Source organism: Zalophus californianus, chromosome 3 (genome assembly GCF_009762305.2).
Source record: "Zalophus californianus isolate mZalCal1 chromosome 3, mZalCal1.pri.v2, whole genome shotgun sequence".
NCBI classification, from domain to species: Eukaryota; Metazoa; Chordata; class Mammalia; order Carnivora; family Otariidae; genus Zalophus; species Zalophus californianus.
The window spans coordinates 55,726,974-55,742,944 of NC_045597.1; positions in this window are offsets into that span (position 1 = coordinate 55,726,974).

Genomic DNA, 15,971 nt, shown 5'->3' on the forward strand with positions numbered 1-15,971 from the left:
TGAAGCCTTTAACTGATTAGACAGGGCCCACCATATCATGGAGTGTAATCTTAAAGTTAACTGATTATGGATGGTACTCACATCTACAAAATATCTTCACAGCGACATCTGGTGTTTGCCATACGATGACACCATAGCCTAGCCAAGTTGACACAAAATTTGACCATCATAGGGTAGAAAGAATTAGAAATATTTTCCTTATACATAATTAATAGGTTTTGGTTTCTCAAAAGCCTGTATTTTGTAATTTAAAACAAGATATTAACTCCAAATGCAAAAAGGACTAGCTTGGGATACAGATGTCCAATTTATGGCAAGTGGGGGAAAGTGGGAGTTGCAGTATATATATTTGATTTATATTTTAAGTATATAATGTTTCTACAAGTATATTAAATGTCTGTCAAACTTAAAATTCAGCTAATAAGGATGATGGGAAACTTGCTGTTTACTTCAGTTTTTAACTACTTTCTATTCAATATACTTAATACTTCTGTGATTCAAAAACAACTTAGCCTTTTTTTTTTTTTTGACAGTGGGGGGGGCACCTCTATAAAGAGTGCATCATGTGGGCTGTGGACTTAACCTCTAAACTCCTGGGTTATTTTACATAATTCTTAGTCTTTCTCTGACCATACTGACTCAAGTTATACTGTTTCATTGCATTATATGGTAGAGACAGCTACATTCTTAAGAGGTTTTCTTCATTATTTATAATTAATTATTACAAATACATTGCAAATATTATTACAAATAGATTTCTGAAACACTCTACAGTTCTTTTTCTAAAAAAGATTTTATTTTATTTTTTAAAATATCTATTTATTCATTTTAGAGGTGGGAGGGGCAGAGGAGGTGGGAGGGGCAGAGGAGGTGGGAGGGGCAGAGGAGGTGGGAGGGGCAGAGGAGGTGGGAGGGGCAGAGGAAGAGGGAGAAACTTAAGTAGACCCCTTGCTGAGCACAGAGCTGGACACAGAGCTGAATCCCATGACCCCAATATCATGACCTGAGCGGAAACCGAGAGTTGGCCACTTAACTGACTGCACCACCCAGGCACCCCTATTTATTTTATTAGAGAGAGAGAGAGAGAGAGAGAGTGAACGTGAGTTGGGGGAGGGGCAGAGGGAGAGAGAAAATCTCAAGCGGACTCCCCGCTGAACCCCAGTGGGAGCTCCATCCCTGGACCCTAAGATCATGACCTGAGCCCAAACCAAAAGTCAGTCGCTCAACTGACTAAGCCACCCGGGCGCCCCAGCATTCCACAGTACTTTATGGAAAGGGAAGCCTAATAAATATAAGTTATTGCTTGTCTCCACTGAATGTGTGTGTGTGAGTGATGACTGCTCTAGACTTAAAAGGTATCCACATCCTACAGTTAGAGCCAGAGTTCCAAACATCCGAGGACTGCTTAAGGCCACTGGCAGACTTCATCCTTAATTATATCCCTGCTTTAATTTTCTGTACTACTGTGTGCTTTTTTAACCTGATAATTTGCCCATGGTAGATAATTCGGTAAATACCTGTTGTGTTAAATGGAAGCAACCTCCTAAGATTTGCTTATTACCTCTGGGCTGCTTATGTGTGTTATCCCAAGGTCACCAAAGAGCCTGTGACAGTTGGGATAAGAACACAGTGGGTGGGGTTTCCTACAGATTGCTTTATTCACCGGGTCTCTCTGTGATGCTCAAAGAAATCAAAACCTCTGTCAGTTCGTGTTCCGTTCAGGCTGAGATTAATATTTAAACATTATAGGAAAATACACATACGATGAATTTACCATGTAAGTGTATAGTTGTGTGGTATGAAGTACATTCCTCTTGTCGTGCAGCCGTCACCACCGTCCCTCTCCAGAACTCTTCATCTTGAAGAACGGACACTCTATACCCATTAAATGAAACTCCCCATTCTCCTCTCCTCCCACTCTCCAACATTATACTTTGTTTTTGTGATTTTGACTACCCTAAGCACCTGACATGTGGAATCATACAGCATTTTTTAAAAGGATTTATTTATTTATTATTTAACAGAGAGAGAGAGAGAGTGTGTGCGCGCATGGGGGGAAGGGCAGAGGGAGAGGGAGAGAGAGTCTTCAGCAGACTCCGTGCCCAGTGCCCGATGACGAGAGGAGGCTCCATCTCAGGGCCCTGAGATTGCGACCTGAGCCAAAACCAAGAGTCAGTTGCCTAACCGACTGCCCCGCACAGGTGCCTGAGTATTTGTTTTTTCGTGGCTGACTTATTTCACTTAGCATAATGTCTTCACGTTTCATCCACATCGTAGCATATTGCAGAATTTCCTTCCTTTTAATGACTGAATAATATTCCATTATGTGTGTAGACCACATTTTGTTTATCTTTTCATCTGTCAGTGAACACTTGGGTTGCTTCCATGTTTTAGCTGTAATGCTATGAACGTGAGTGTACAAATATCTCTTTGAGACCCTGCTTTCAATTTTTTGGGGTATACACCTAGAAGTAGAATTGCCGGATCATATGGTAATTCTGTTTTTTTGTTTTGTTTTGTTTTTGAGGAACTGCATATTGTTTTCCGTGGTGACTGTACCATTTTACGTTCCTACCAGTAGTGCACAAGGGTCCTAATTTCTCCACATCCTGGCTAACGCTTGTTATTTTTTGTGTTTTCAAGAGAAGCCATCCTACTGGGTATGAGGTGGTATCTTTTTGTGGTTGTGATGTGCATTTCCCGGCTGATTAGTGACGTCAAATATCTTCTCATGGCTTGCTCGCCATTTGTGTATCCTCTTTGGAGAAATGTTTATTCAAATCCTTTACCCATTTTTGAATTAGGTTGTTTGTTTTTTGTTGTTGAGTTTTAGGACTTCTTTATATACTCTGCATATTAATCTCTTATCAGATATATGCAAATATTTTCTCCCATTCTGTGAGTTGCCTTTTTGCTCTGTTGCTAGTGTCTTTTGATACACAAATTTTTTTAATTTTCATGAAATCCAATTTGGTTATTTTTGTTGTTGCTGACCTATCCAAGAAATCATTTCTGAATCCAGTGTGGTAAAGCTTTTGTACTATTTTTTTTTTTTTTTGAGTCTTATTGTTTTAGTCTTTATTGTGTTGGATTTAAGCCCTTGGTCCATTTTGAATTAGTTTTTTTAAATTTTATTTTTAAACAATCTCTACATCCAGTGTGGAGCTCAAACTCACAACCCTGAGATCAAGCATGTGACTCCCACAACTGAGCCAGGCAGGTGCCCCATTTCCTGGTCTCAATTTAATTTATCTCTGCTGTAGTCTTTATTATTTCCTTCATTCTGCTAGCTTTGAGTTTATTTTATTTTTTATTTTTTTATAAGGTTAATTTTTTTATTTTAATGTGTTTTTAAATGTTTTATTTATTTATTCATGAGAGTCAGAGAGAGAGAGAGAGAGAGAGAGAGAGGCAGAGGCAGAGGGAGAAGCAGGCTCCCCGCCTAGCAGGGAGCCTGATGCGGGACTCGATCCCAGGACCCTGGGATCATGACCTGAGCCGAAGGCAGACGCTTAACCATCTGAGCCACCCAGGTGCCCCTGCTAGCTTTGAGTTTAGTTCTTTCTTCTTTTTCTAGTTCTCTAACTTATAAAGTTAGGTTGTTGATCTGAGATTTTTCTTGTTTTTGAATGTGTTTATAGCTCTAAATTTCTCCCTTTGCACTGCCTTCACTGCATCCCCTGTTTTGGCAAGTTGTATTTTCACTTTCATTTCTATCTGAGTCCTTCCCTCCCTTCTTCCTTCCTTCCTTCCTTCCTTCCTTCCTTCCTTCCTTCCTTCCTTCCTTCCGAGAGAAAGAGAGTGAACGTGCGCACAAGCAGGGGGAGAGGACAGAGGGAGAGAGAGAATCCAAAGCAAGCTCCCCCTTCAGCATGAAGCCTGACGTAGGCCTTGATCCCATGACCCTGAGATCATGACCTGTGCCAAAATCAGGAGTCTGTTGCTTAACCACCTGAGCCCCTCATTTGTCTCTAAGTATTTCTAATTTCCCTTCTGAGTCCTTTGATCCATCGGTTGCTTAAAATTGTGTTGTTTAATTTCTGTAATTTTGTGAATTTTTGTTTTCCTTCCTTTTTTTTTTTTTTTAAGATTTTATTTATAAGTAATCTGTACACCCAGCTTGGGGCTTGAACTCACAACCCTGAGATCAAGAGTCACATACTCACTGACTGAGCCAGCTAGGCACCCCTTGTTATTGGTTCCTGATTTCATCCCACTGTGGCCAGAGAAGATACTTTGTGTGACATTTATTTTTTTTTAATCTATTGAGACTTAATTTGTGACCTAACACTGGTTTTCCTGGAAAATGTTTCATGTGAACTTAAAGAGAATGTGTATTCTGTTGTTGTTGGGTAGAGTGTTCTGTATATGCCTATTAGATCTAGTTGCTTTATTGTGTTAAGTCCTTTTTTAAGTCCTTTATTTCCTTACTTATCTTCTGTTTAGTTGTTTTATCCGTTATTGTGAGTGGGATATTGAAGTCTCCAACTATTATTGTAGAACTATCTCTCTTCAGTTCTGTCAGTTTTTGCTTCAAAAATTTTGATGGTTTGTCATTAGGTGTGTAAATGTTTGTAATTGTTATATATTGTCTTGCTGTATTGAAAATATTATTATTTTTTAAAGATTTTATTTATTTATTTGAGAGAGAGAGTGAGAGACAGAGAGCACATGGGGGGGGAGGGTCAGAGGGAGAAGCAGACTCCCTGCTGAGCAGGGAGCCCGATGTGGGACTCGATCCCGGGACTCCAGGATCATGACCTGAGCCGAAGGCAGTCGCTTAACCAACTGAGCCACCCAGGCGCCTGAAAATATTATTAATATTTAATATTCTTCTTTCTCTCTCGTATGTTCTTTTGACTTAAATCTATTTTGTCTGATGTTAATATAGCCATTCTTGCTCTCTTTTGGTTACTATTCCTATGGAATATCTTCTTTTTATTTTCAGCTTGTTTGGTCTTTGGATCTCAAGTGAGTCTCTTATATACAGCATATATTTAGGTCTTGTGTTTTATTTTTTAAAGATTTTATTTATTTATTTGACAGCGAGAGAGGGAACACAAGCAGGGGCAGTGGGAGAGGGAGAAGCAGGCTTCCCGCGGAGCAGGGAGCCCGATGTGGGGCTCGATCCCAGGACCCTGGGATCATGACCTGGGCTGAAGGCAGACGCTTAACGACTGAGCCACCCAGGAGCCCCCAATGGATTATTTCTAAAAACTAATAATAGCATACAATGTTCTATGCCTTAGTCTCACTTAACAATATATCAACAATTTATCCATATTGACATTTTAAGAACTACCTATTCTTTTTTTTTTTTTTATTTATGTATTTGACAGAGAGAGACACAGCGAAAGAGGGAACACAAGCAGGGGGAGTGGGAGAGGGAGAAGCAGGCTTCCCACGGAGCAGGGAGCCCGACGCGGGGCTCGATCCCAGGATTCTGGGATCAGGACCTGAGCCGAAGGCAGACGCTTAAGGACTGAGCCACCCAGGCGCCCCAAGAACTACCTATTCTTTTTAAAGACTAATTTATAAATCACTCTGAAGTTTAGCGAGTTCTCTATTGATGAATATTTAGATTGTTTCCAATTCTTTTGCTACTTCAAAAACAATACATGAAGAATCTTTGTGTTTTTATCATTTTTCACATCTGCAAATATTTCCAAAGAATGAAGTCCTGGGTCAAAGTAATTGAAATTTTTTTAAAAAGATTTATTTATTTGAGAGAGAGAGAGAGAGAGGAAGAGAGAATGAGCAGGGGCAGAGGGAGAGGGAGAAAGAATCCCAAGCAGACCCCCAGCTGAGTACGGAGCCCCACGTGGGGCTCGATCTCACCACCCTGAGATCATGACCCGAGCTGAAACCAAGAGGCAGACACTCAACCAACTGAGCCACCCATGTGCCCCACAGTGTTTTGTTTTGTTTTTTTTTTTTTTAAGATTTTATTTATTTATTTGAGAGAGAGAGAAAGCATGAGTGGCAGGGAAGGGCAGAGGGAGCTTGCAAATACTACTTACTGTATTGAATATAGAAGGGTTAATTGGCCCAGGCTTTGTGGAGAATAACTTAGTATCTATTAAAATTGCAATTAGGGACGCCTGGGTGGCTCAGTTGGTTAAGTGTCTGCCTTCAGCTCAGGTCGTGATCCTGGGACTGAGCCCTGCTTTGGGCTCCCTGCTCAGTGGGGAGTCTCCTTCGGCTCTAATATTTTTGACTTTGTATATAGTGTTTTTTTTTTTAACCATGTAGAACTCTGTTTTATGTAGTCAAATTTATCAAATTTTTTTATTGCTTCTGTTTTTGTGATGTAGTAGATTAAGAACATGGATTGTGGAGCTCAGCTCCTCAGATTCAGATCTTAGTGCTGCATGTTTCTGGGCGAGTTACCTAACCTCTCTGTGCTTCAATCTCCTCATCTGGAAAGGTGGGGTAATAATAGGACTTGACTCATAGAGTCCTTATGAAAATTAAAAGAGTTAACATATGTAAAGTGGCAGAGCACATAGGAAAAACTCTATGTAAATGTTTACAGCTGTATCAGTCAGGATAGATTAGGTGATGCTGCAGCAACTAATAGCCCCAACATCTCAGTAGCTTGTAACAAAATTTACATCTTAAACACACCACATGTGCATAAAATGTCAACTACAGCTCTGTTCTATATTGTCTTCCCTTGGACCCAGGCTGATGGAACTTATTTTGGCATATGGTTGGTTTGTGGCACAGAGAAGGGATCATAGTAAAGCACATACTGGCTCACAGTGTCTACCTGGAAGTGGTACACATGGCTTCTCACATTTTATTGGCCAAAGCAAGTCACATGGACACTCTTGAGTTCAAGAGAAGCATGCATTTTCCTCCTGGGGCAGGAACATCCAAACAAGGCCATCATAGGCAAGGAAACTGGAATGTTTAAGAGATAATTACACAGTCTACTGCAGCCCTTCTCAATCTCTCACATCCTGTGGGGGCCTCCACACCAAGATTGTAAAAAATTCTTCCCCTGACTCTGTGCCCTGAGGAGGGCCCAGAAGATACTCCCTTCAACGCGGTATTGTGAAATGTGCTGATGGGAACAGCCACATCAGAAAGTTCAGAAACTTTGCAGTGGGTGTCCTCTGCAGGCTGAAAATGACGACGATCAATGCTGCCACTGAAGTAGACTTCCTGATCTCAGAGGCCAAGTGACAGTGTTTCATACCAGAGACAGGCATGGTCACTACAATTGGCGGCGGGCCCACAGTGGCAAATAGAACGCTTTGACTTGTGAGGATCTTCGATGGAGTCCCTAGCAATGAAATCGATGGTCAGCCTGCTGTAAAAACATAATTTGATTTACATAATCGGAACTTGCCAGGTAAGCAGAGATCTAATTTGGGTCACAATCATAGAGTCCTGGCCTCTCACCCAGTTCCAAGGTCTGAGCTGGTTTACAGACCTGGAACCCTTTGACACTGCTCCAAGCATATATTCAAAATCTTGCCTCAAGCCCCAAGAGACCTACGGCCATGACCAGGGGCTTCTTTGGAGAACAACAGCCAGCACCTTTGAATTTACTGCTCTGACTTATTTAGGAAGGAACTTGTAAGGCTGCCAGTTTGGAGTGAGGCCCAGAGCAAGAGAAGGTCTTTGGGTATCTGGGCTGTAGTACATGCTGCTCTATCACATGAACACGCCTGAAGTGTCCAGGACAGACAGGGATGCTGTATGGAGATTTCAGAAAATCCCAGTAGGAGAATTGCTGTGCATGCCCCTGGAGTTTGAGGGCAAAGCCAGACCCTTTGTGGCAAATATTTTTTTCTGTGTGAAACAGCTTTTGAGTTGTTACTGGCCTCTGACAGAAACGTTTTTTTTCTTTTAAGATTTTATTTATTTATTTGAGAGAGAGAGAGAGAGAGCATGAGCAGGGGGAGGGGCAGAGGGAGAAGCAGGCTCCCTGCTGAGCAGGGAGCCAGACTCAGGGCTCCATTCCAGGACGCTGGGATCATGACCTGAGCTGAAGGCAGACGCTAAACCAACTGAGCCACCCAGACGCCCCAGAAACTGAGCATTTGATCATGTTGCTTGAGCTGCCCATCATGACATGGCAGGGATGAGCATGGCTCAGGACAGCCCTGAGAACAGAGGAAAACGATCTCTCATTTTTTAAGTATGATGGGAGAAAATGGAACAATCTTAGAGTACTCCCAAGCCCTAGTAGTGTTAGACAATGGGGTAGAAAGAGCTGTGAAATCCTGGAGGCAGCTTCTACTCCTCATAATGACCCCTGCATGGTGCAGGGCAGGGTGTGGTAGTGGCGTGCAATCACATATTCTGTATCCAATGGTTGTAGAAGCCATGGAGCTACAGTTGGGCCTGGAGAGGGTCTGGCAGTTTGGATACAGCTCCAAGTGACAGGGTGCCCCTCAGTGCTCAGCTGTGCTATCTTTCCTGGGGAGGGCTTCTCTGCTCCCTGGGTGAAGTCCAGCTTGCTGTCATATGCTTCTCGGGCACCCTGTACTTTCCCTTCCTAAAGGATAATTTTCAGAGAAAGGTAAAAGCATGTCTCTTATGCAGATAAAATTAATGAAATGGAAGTATACCAGACAGGGAAAGAAAAACTATGAAAAAGAACTAGGCAGATTATAAAAACAATCTGAGTTTTAAAAAATGATTGTATTTAAAAAATACAATCTTTGGGGCACCTGGGTGGCACAGTCGGTTAAGTGTCTGACTCCTGATTTCAGCTCAGGTCATGATCTTGGAGTCGTGGGATCCAGCCCTGTGTTGGGCTCTGAGCTCAGTGCGGAGTCTGCTTGAGGATCCTCTCTCCCTCTCCCTGTGCCCTACCCCCTGCTCATGTGTGCTCTCGCTCTCTCTCTCAAATAAATAAATAAAAATAAATCTTTAAAAATATAATCCTTAAAATGGAAAAATATTATCGGAATTAAAATAGAAGGCAAATAGTTGAAGAGAGAATTAGTACACTGGAAACCAGATTTAAAGACATTTGTTCAAATACAGCATGAGACAAGGGATGGAAAACGTCTGGGGGACAAATGAAGACTAACCACCTGGGCTGTGATCGTGGATTCAAGACTTCCAGGCCTGGCAGTACAGAGGTGCTGTTAGAAGTCTGAGTGGTCCAAAGATTTTCTTTCCCGGTTCTTTTCCAGTGATGCTCCTGATTGGGGCTGTCACACAGCAGCTGATCACTTCTAGCTGGTGCCTGTGTATTGTTCAAACCATCTATAACTGGTCTAAGTCTTCTCCTCCTCTGGCCACAGGGAAATCCCAGTGATGCCGTGGGTGTGGCTTGAGGGCGAGGCAGCCATGCACGGGAGGCTGAGCCACCTTGTCCTGCCTCCAGCAAGTGCCTGCACGTGATCCTGTGTAAACCACAGCACCTCCACGTACCTCGTTCCACTGCCAGGCACCCCGCCGCCTCCTGTTCATTTTATTTCACACTCAGTTAAACTTCAAGCCCTGTGGATTTTATCTTACTGTCTCTTCCAGGCATCCTCCTTTCTCCATGGACTCTCCTTCATTCAGTCCTTCTAGACAACTGAAACAGTCTCTGCTGCGTCCACACCTCCCGACGGGCCTCCTGTCATTGCATGTGTCCTTCTGTCCATGGACCTTTCTACATGGCCCATCTGGCAATGTCCTCCCTGCTCATTCTCTTCCTTAGCATGGCACCCAGGGTTTCATAGATTTGTCTCTATGCACTTCTTGGGCTTCATCTCTTGTCACTTTTCTAAACTCAACTCCAAATTCCAGCCATATTGGACAATTTTTGACTTCCTGAAAGTGTTCTATGTTCTCGCTTCTAGGCATGAGCACATGATGTTTCCTTTGTCTTGAAAGGGTTTCTCCTACTCTATTTGCCCCATTGCCCTTCTGATACCAATTCATTCAAAATACATTTACTGAGCATCTACCATATGCCAAGCACAGTGCTTAGGTGTTCTGTACTCCAAGAAATAAACCTTATCTTCCAAGAATGGATTAGACGTTTTTCTTCTGTGCTTTATGTAATCTCATCTCATGTTATTCCAATGATGTATTAGAAGAATATATATGATCTATACAATCATATGTTGTATTGTACTTTTCAGTACTTTGTTGTCTCTCTCATTAGATTGTAAGGTCCTTGAAGGCAGGGAATGTTCTTATTCAGTATTGACTACTCAGACTCGCTAGCACAATGCCTGACACATAGTAGGCACACACTAAATGTTAAATAAGTGGATGAGTTCATGAATGAATTGGTTATGTTTTGAGATCCCTAACATTATAACACACACACACACACACACACGCACACACACAACATGCATACATAACAAAAATATATAGGTGTAATTAATATATGCACACTGTCACAAATAATGCACACTCATTTAACAATATTAAAAAACAGAGGGGCACCTGGGTGGCTCAGTCGTTAAGCGTCCGCCTTCGGCTCAGGTCATGATCCCGGGGTCCTGGGATCGAGCCCTGCATCGGGCTCCCTGCTCCGCGGGAAGCCTGCTTCTCCCTCTCCCACTCCTCCTGCTTGTGTTTCCTCTCTCACTGTGTCTCTCTCTGTCAAATAAAATCTTTAAAAAAAAATAAAAAACAGAAAATACAAGTAAAATGGAAAAAATTTAAAATGACTGTCTAATAGACCATCAAACAAGTTTACCATAGTTGTAAACTTAAATTACTTCCAAATGTTTGTTGGTATCCCATGATGAACATCTTTGTACATAAAGTTTTTTTAAATATTTAAGATTACCAATATTTTAAAAAGCCCAGAAGACGGATGCCTGGGTGTCTCAGTCGTTGGGCAGCTGCCTTCAGCTCAGATCATGATCCCAGGGTCCTGGGATCGAGTCCCACATCAGGCTCCCTGCTCAGTGGGGAGTCTGCTTCTCCCTCTGCCTGTCGCTCCCCCTGCTTGTGCTCTCTCTCTCTTTCTCTGACAAATAAATATATAAAATCTTTAAAAAAATAAAAAGCCCAGAAGAAGTAGTTTTAAAAAATTTAAAGACAGCTGATAGATATTTTCAAAGATGTTTTACCAATGTTTATTCTCCTCACCAGCATGTGGTAATGATTTTATTGCACTTGTTTAATTTTATGACTAGCAAAGTTGCAGCTTATAGGTTTTTGAGGTTGAAATATTGAAGGCAATTATGTCTGTCTTCAAATATGACTTGACTCTAAATATTGATTCTAAATTCTCCTATCAGAACACTGAGGCACAGAGGTTCAAGTTGCCCATATTCACATGTGGAAGAGATCCTGGGTACACCCTGGATATATGTATATGAAAGCCTTAGACTCAAACACAGGATGTGCACCATAAGGTTTAGTTGTTGAAGAAGGGAGGGGAGGGGAGAAGGAAGAAGAAAGGGAGGAGGGAGGGAAGGAGGGAGGAGAAACTTTCAGGTTGTTTAGATTTTAATCCCTCTGGAATTCTCCAGGCTGACCTTACAAAGCCTCCAGGACTTGGTCACAGCTGTATCTCTGCCTGTGAGCATCTTCCAGAAATGCACTGAGCACATTCCAAGGATAAATTCCTCAGCTGCTTGCCCTGCTTGCCAACCATTTTCCTGTGCCACACCCTGGAGAGATCTGATGCAGTCCAACAGCAAAGGGGGGGGGTCTATTTCAACCTGGTTCTCAAGTGAGGTGGGGCTCCAGACAGGGAAGCTCACCATGTCATGACTTACATATCTACTTCATTCTCCCTTGCCCCAGTTTTATCGAGGTGGAATGAATATGTTGCACGTGCATATGTATACTACACATGTTTAAACTGTGCGATTTGACCTGTTCTGACATATGTGTACAGTTGTGAGACCACAACAGAGGTCAACAATAGGTAACAAGATAACATTTGGTAAAACCAGGATATTTCCATCACTTTCAGAAGCTTCCTCATGCCTCTAGATAATCCATAGGTTGCATAGAAGCAGAATTGATAAAACATTTCATTCTTTTAATGGTTAATTCGGACCCGTGTGGTAGATTCAAAATCCTGCCCGTCCTTTGCTACTCCTTCCATTGAGAAGCGGAGTCCATTTGCCTTCTAGACTCTGGCCTGCACATCGATCCTGACACAGAGTGCAGCAGAGGTGACCTGTGACTTCTGAGGTGAGGTCAGAAGCCTCTGGGAACAGTCTCTCCAAGCCTCAAGCCACTGTAAGAAGTCTAAATACTCTTCATGCTGGAGAGGGCCCTTGGAGAGACATGTGAGGATGCAGAGACATGCAGCCAGTCCCCAGCGGTCCAGCCAGTAGCCATTCGAGTCACCCCAGCTACGGCTCCAGGCATGGTAAGCAGAGATAGGTCTTTTCTGATGTGCCCTGTAGACATTTCTGATGCACGCAATTATGAAAGAAACAAAATGGTGGGTTTTTTTAGGGCACGATTTTTTTGGTTTGGTCTGCTAGGTAGCAATAGATAAGAGGAAAAAACTATTCCTTTATCGAAAAATATTTAGGTTGTGTCCATTTTTCCTCGACCAACGACCCTCTATATGTACTTTTTTTCTCATATGTAAAAATTTCTCTAGGATAGATTCTCAGAGGATAGAATTGCTAGATCAAAGAGCTATCTTGGGGCACCTGGGTGGCTCAGTTGGGTAAGTGTCCAACTCTTGATTTCAGCTCAGGTCATGATCTCATGGGTCATGGGATCGAGCCCTGTGTCGGGCTCCATGTTCAGTGGGGAGTCTGCTTGGAGGTTCTCTCCCTCTGCCCCTCCCCCACTCACAAGTGCACGCACGTGCGCGCGCTCTCTCAAATAATTAAAAAAAAGAGCTCTCTTCTTTCTCTCTCTATTTCTCTAGCCTCTGTTTTTTTTTTTTTAAAGATTATTTATTTTTTATTTGAGAGAGAGAATGAGAGAGAGCATGAGAGGGAAGAGGGTCAGAGGGAGAAGCAGACTCCCCGCTGAGCAGGGAGCCCATGTGGGACTCGATCCCGGGACTCCAGGATCATGACCTGAGCTGAAGGCAGTCGCTTAACCAACTGAGCCACCCAGGCGCCCCTCTAGCCTCTGTTTTGATAGGGGTTGGCAAATTTCCCTCTAGAAAGAGCATATAAAAGTGGCCTTTTCTCTTCACCCTCCCAAATGTCTTTGACAGCTTTCTTCACCATCTAGTGTTTCATTTGCTTATCTCTAAATGAAAGAGAATAACTCCTATGCTGCCTTACTCATAGGATTTTGGTCAAGAGATCGAAAGTGAAATCTGAATAACACAAAATGTCCTCTATTGTGATACGGGACCTTGATCATTTGGGTATGAAATTCCTCTGACCTCACCTTTGTCCTTTTCCCAAGATAGCCGACGCAATCCTGTCTTCTTCTTTTCTCTTGTACACACGCGCGTGCACGCACACACACGCATATGAATACATATGTGTATCTTATATGTATATATACATTCACTATTATCAATTTGAATGATTTATGGGAACGATTAGCAATTCTTGAATACATTGTAAGAATTATAAAACTTACTGTATTTGTCATGGCCTCTAGTGCTTCTGGGAATAAGTTAATCACAGCTGAAAGCAGGGAAATGACTTGTAATACGGAGTATAAGTGTTCATTCATTTTAGGAATTTTGTACTTTTTTTGGAGGGGGGACTAGACAATATTTGTCCGTACAGAAAAGAGCACTATTGTCTGAAGCAGAAGAATTCAGTATATTGTATAGCATGTTTCTAGTAAAGTTTGAGGGACCACTGCATTGTTTACAAGTGTGTATTACTATGCTAGTGCTCTGCAAAATTAAAACACCCCATGCAAACTGCTGTTACTCTGTTCCCTTGCTCTTGTCTCCCTCCCACCCTTGCAGGGCCAGCTGGAGACTGCTGGGTCTTCCATGCACTGCTTCCTTAGCTCTCTCAGTTCTTTGATTCAAGAATAAATCAGGCATTATTGTGTTGCATATCTATTTTCCTCTTCCCTCATTTGATCTCACAGCAGCTGATTAAACATTCAGCCTTGACCCAAATCTTTTCCATGGGTCCTGTGACCTGCATTGCATCCCTTTAGGTTGGTTTGAAGCCTCAGAAATTCCGCAGGTGAAATTAGAAACTGGCACCCACATTAAGAGGGTAGTGAGAGACCGAAGAAGGTGGCAGGCCACTCCAGGTCGGTAAGTGGCTGTCTCAATAAGCAAGGGAACTTACATATGAGGCTTGTCGTACGCAGCCGGGAGACGAGTAGATCTCTGCACCTGCCTGACAGAATCTTGAAGTTTATATAGAGACCTTCACTGGGTTCAGTCATGTATTCAGTCCAGATGGTCTCAACAACATATTGCTCTCTCAAGGCTGCATCCTTGAAAACAGCTCCCATTGTGGGGAGTGGTGGGCAGAAGTTACAGTCCAAGGACAGGGAAGAGGCGAGGAGCCTTTGATGACCCAAGTCCAGCTCAACTGGTGGTCTTGTCTTCTCGATGACCTCCTCCAACACTTTAGCATCACGAGTCACCAGTTACTAAAAATATTTTAAGGAATTAAACATAATATTTAGAAGAAAGTAGAGTGATCATGGATTTATGAAAATCTGCAATAGAAACACATTTGGGAGAAAAATATGCTTATATTTGGATGAATATAAAAGGATGATGTTTGGTGAAGAATTGACATCACAAAACTCAACAGAATTAATTTTATTTATGAGATTTTTGGAACTAGAGATCAGTCTGGCAAGAAGAGAAAGTGTGTGTTAGGTACTTTGACGAGTAGATCCACATGTCTCTGTATCTACAAGATGATTTTCTTTAGGAAATGGTGGAGTGGTTTGATGGGGAAACAATACTCTGAAGCTGGGTTGAATGATTAAAAAAAAAGAGAGAAAAGAAAAAAAAACATAATTAGTAATCCCAACCACCTACATTTAGGTAATTTTAGACTTCAGAAAAGTTGCAAAAGTAGCACAGAGTTCAGGTGTGCCCCTCATTCAGCTTCCCCCAATGTTATCACCTTACAAAATCATGTACAGTAATCAAAACTGGGAAATTAACATTGGCACAATAGTGTAAACTGCAGACTTTATTCAAATATCTATATTTTATTCTATAGTTTTCCCTTTTTCTGTCCCAGGATCTAATCCTGACTCCTACACTGAATCCAGCTGTCATGTCTCCCTCATCTCCTCATGTCACAGTTCTGTGGTTTTTCCTTGTCTTTTATGATCTTAACACTTTTGAAAAATACCGGTCAGTTGCTTTACAGGATGTTCCTCAATTTGGGTTTGTCTGATGTTTTCTCATAGTTAGAATGCAGTTTTGCATTTTTGGCAGGAATACCACAGAAGTGATACTGTGTCCTTCTCCTCGATTTATCATGTCAGGAGTTTCACGATGATGACGTTGACCTTTGTGGCTTGGTTAAGGTGATACTTGCCAGGTTTCTCCACTGTAAAATATCAGCCCCCCTCATTGCTATTAATAAATACCTTGGGGAGATCATATGAGACAGTGCAAATTTATTTCTCCTCAAACCTTCACCCACTAATTTTAGAATCCATTCTTAGATTTTGTCTGTCAATTATTACTGTTTTCCTCATTCTATATTTATTGATAGGAATTCCTCTGTAGAATTATCCCTTCTCCCTCATTTACTTATCCAATCATGTATTTATGTCAGTATGGACTCACAGATATTTATTTATTCTATAAGTTATAGAACTTTTATTCTACAAATTATCCAATACTATATTTGTTTTTAATTATTTGTCAAAACTACAACATGATTTAAAAGACAGAATAGTATTTTTTTAAAGATTTATTTATTTGAGAGAGAGAGAGAGAGAGTGCGTGAGAGCAGGGGGGAGGGGTAGAGGGAGAGGAGAGAGAGAAACCCAAGCCGACTCCAGGATGAGCATGGAGCCCTACCCCTGGACCCTGAGATCATGACTGCAGCCGAATTCAAGAGTCCAGGGCTTTCCTGGGCTTAACTGACCGAGCCACCCAGGCACCC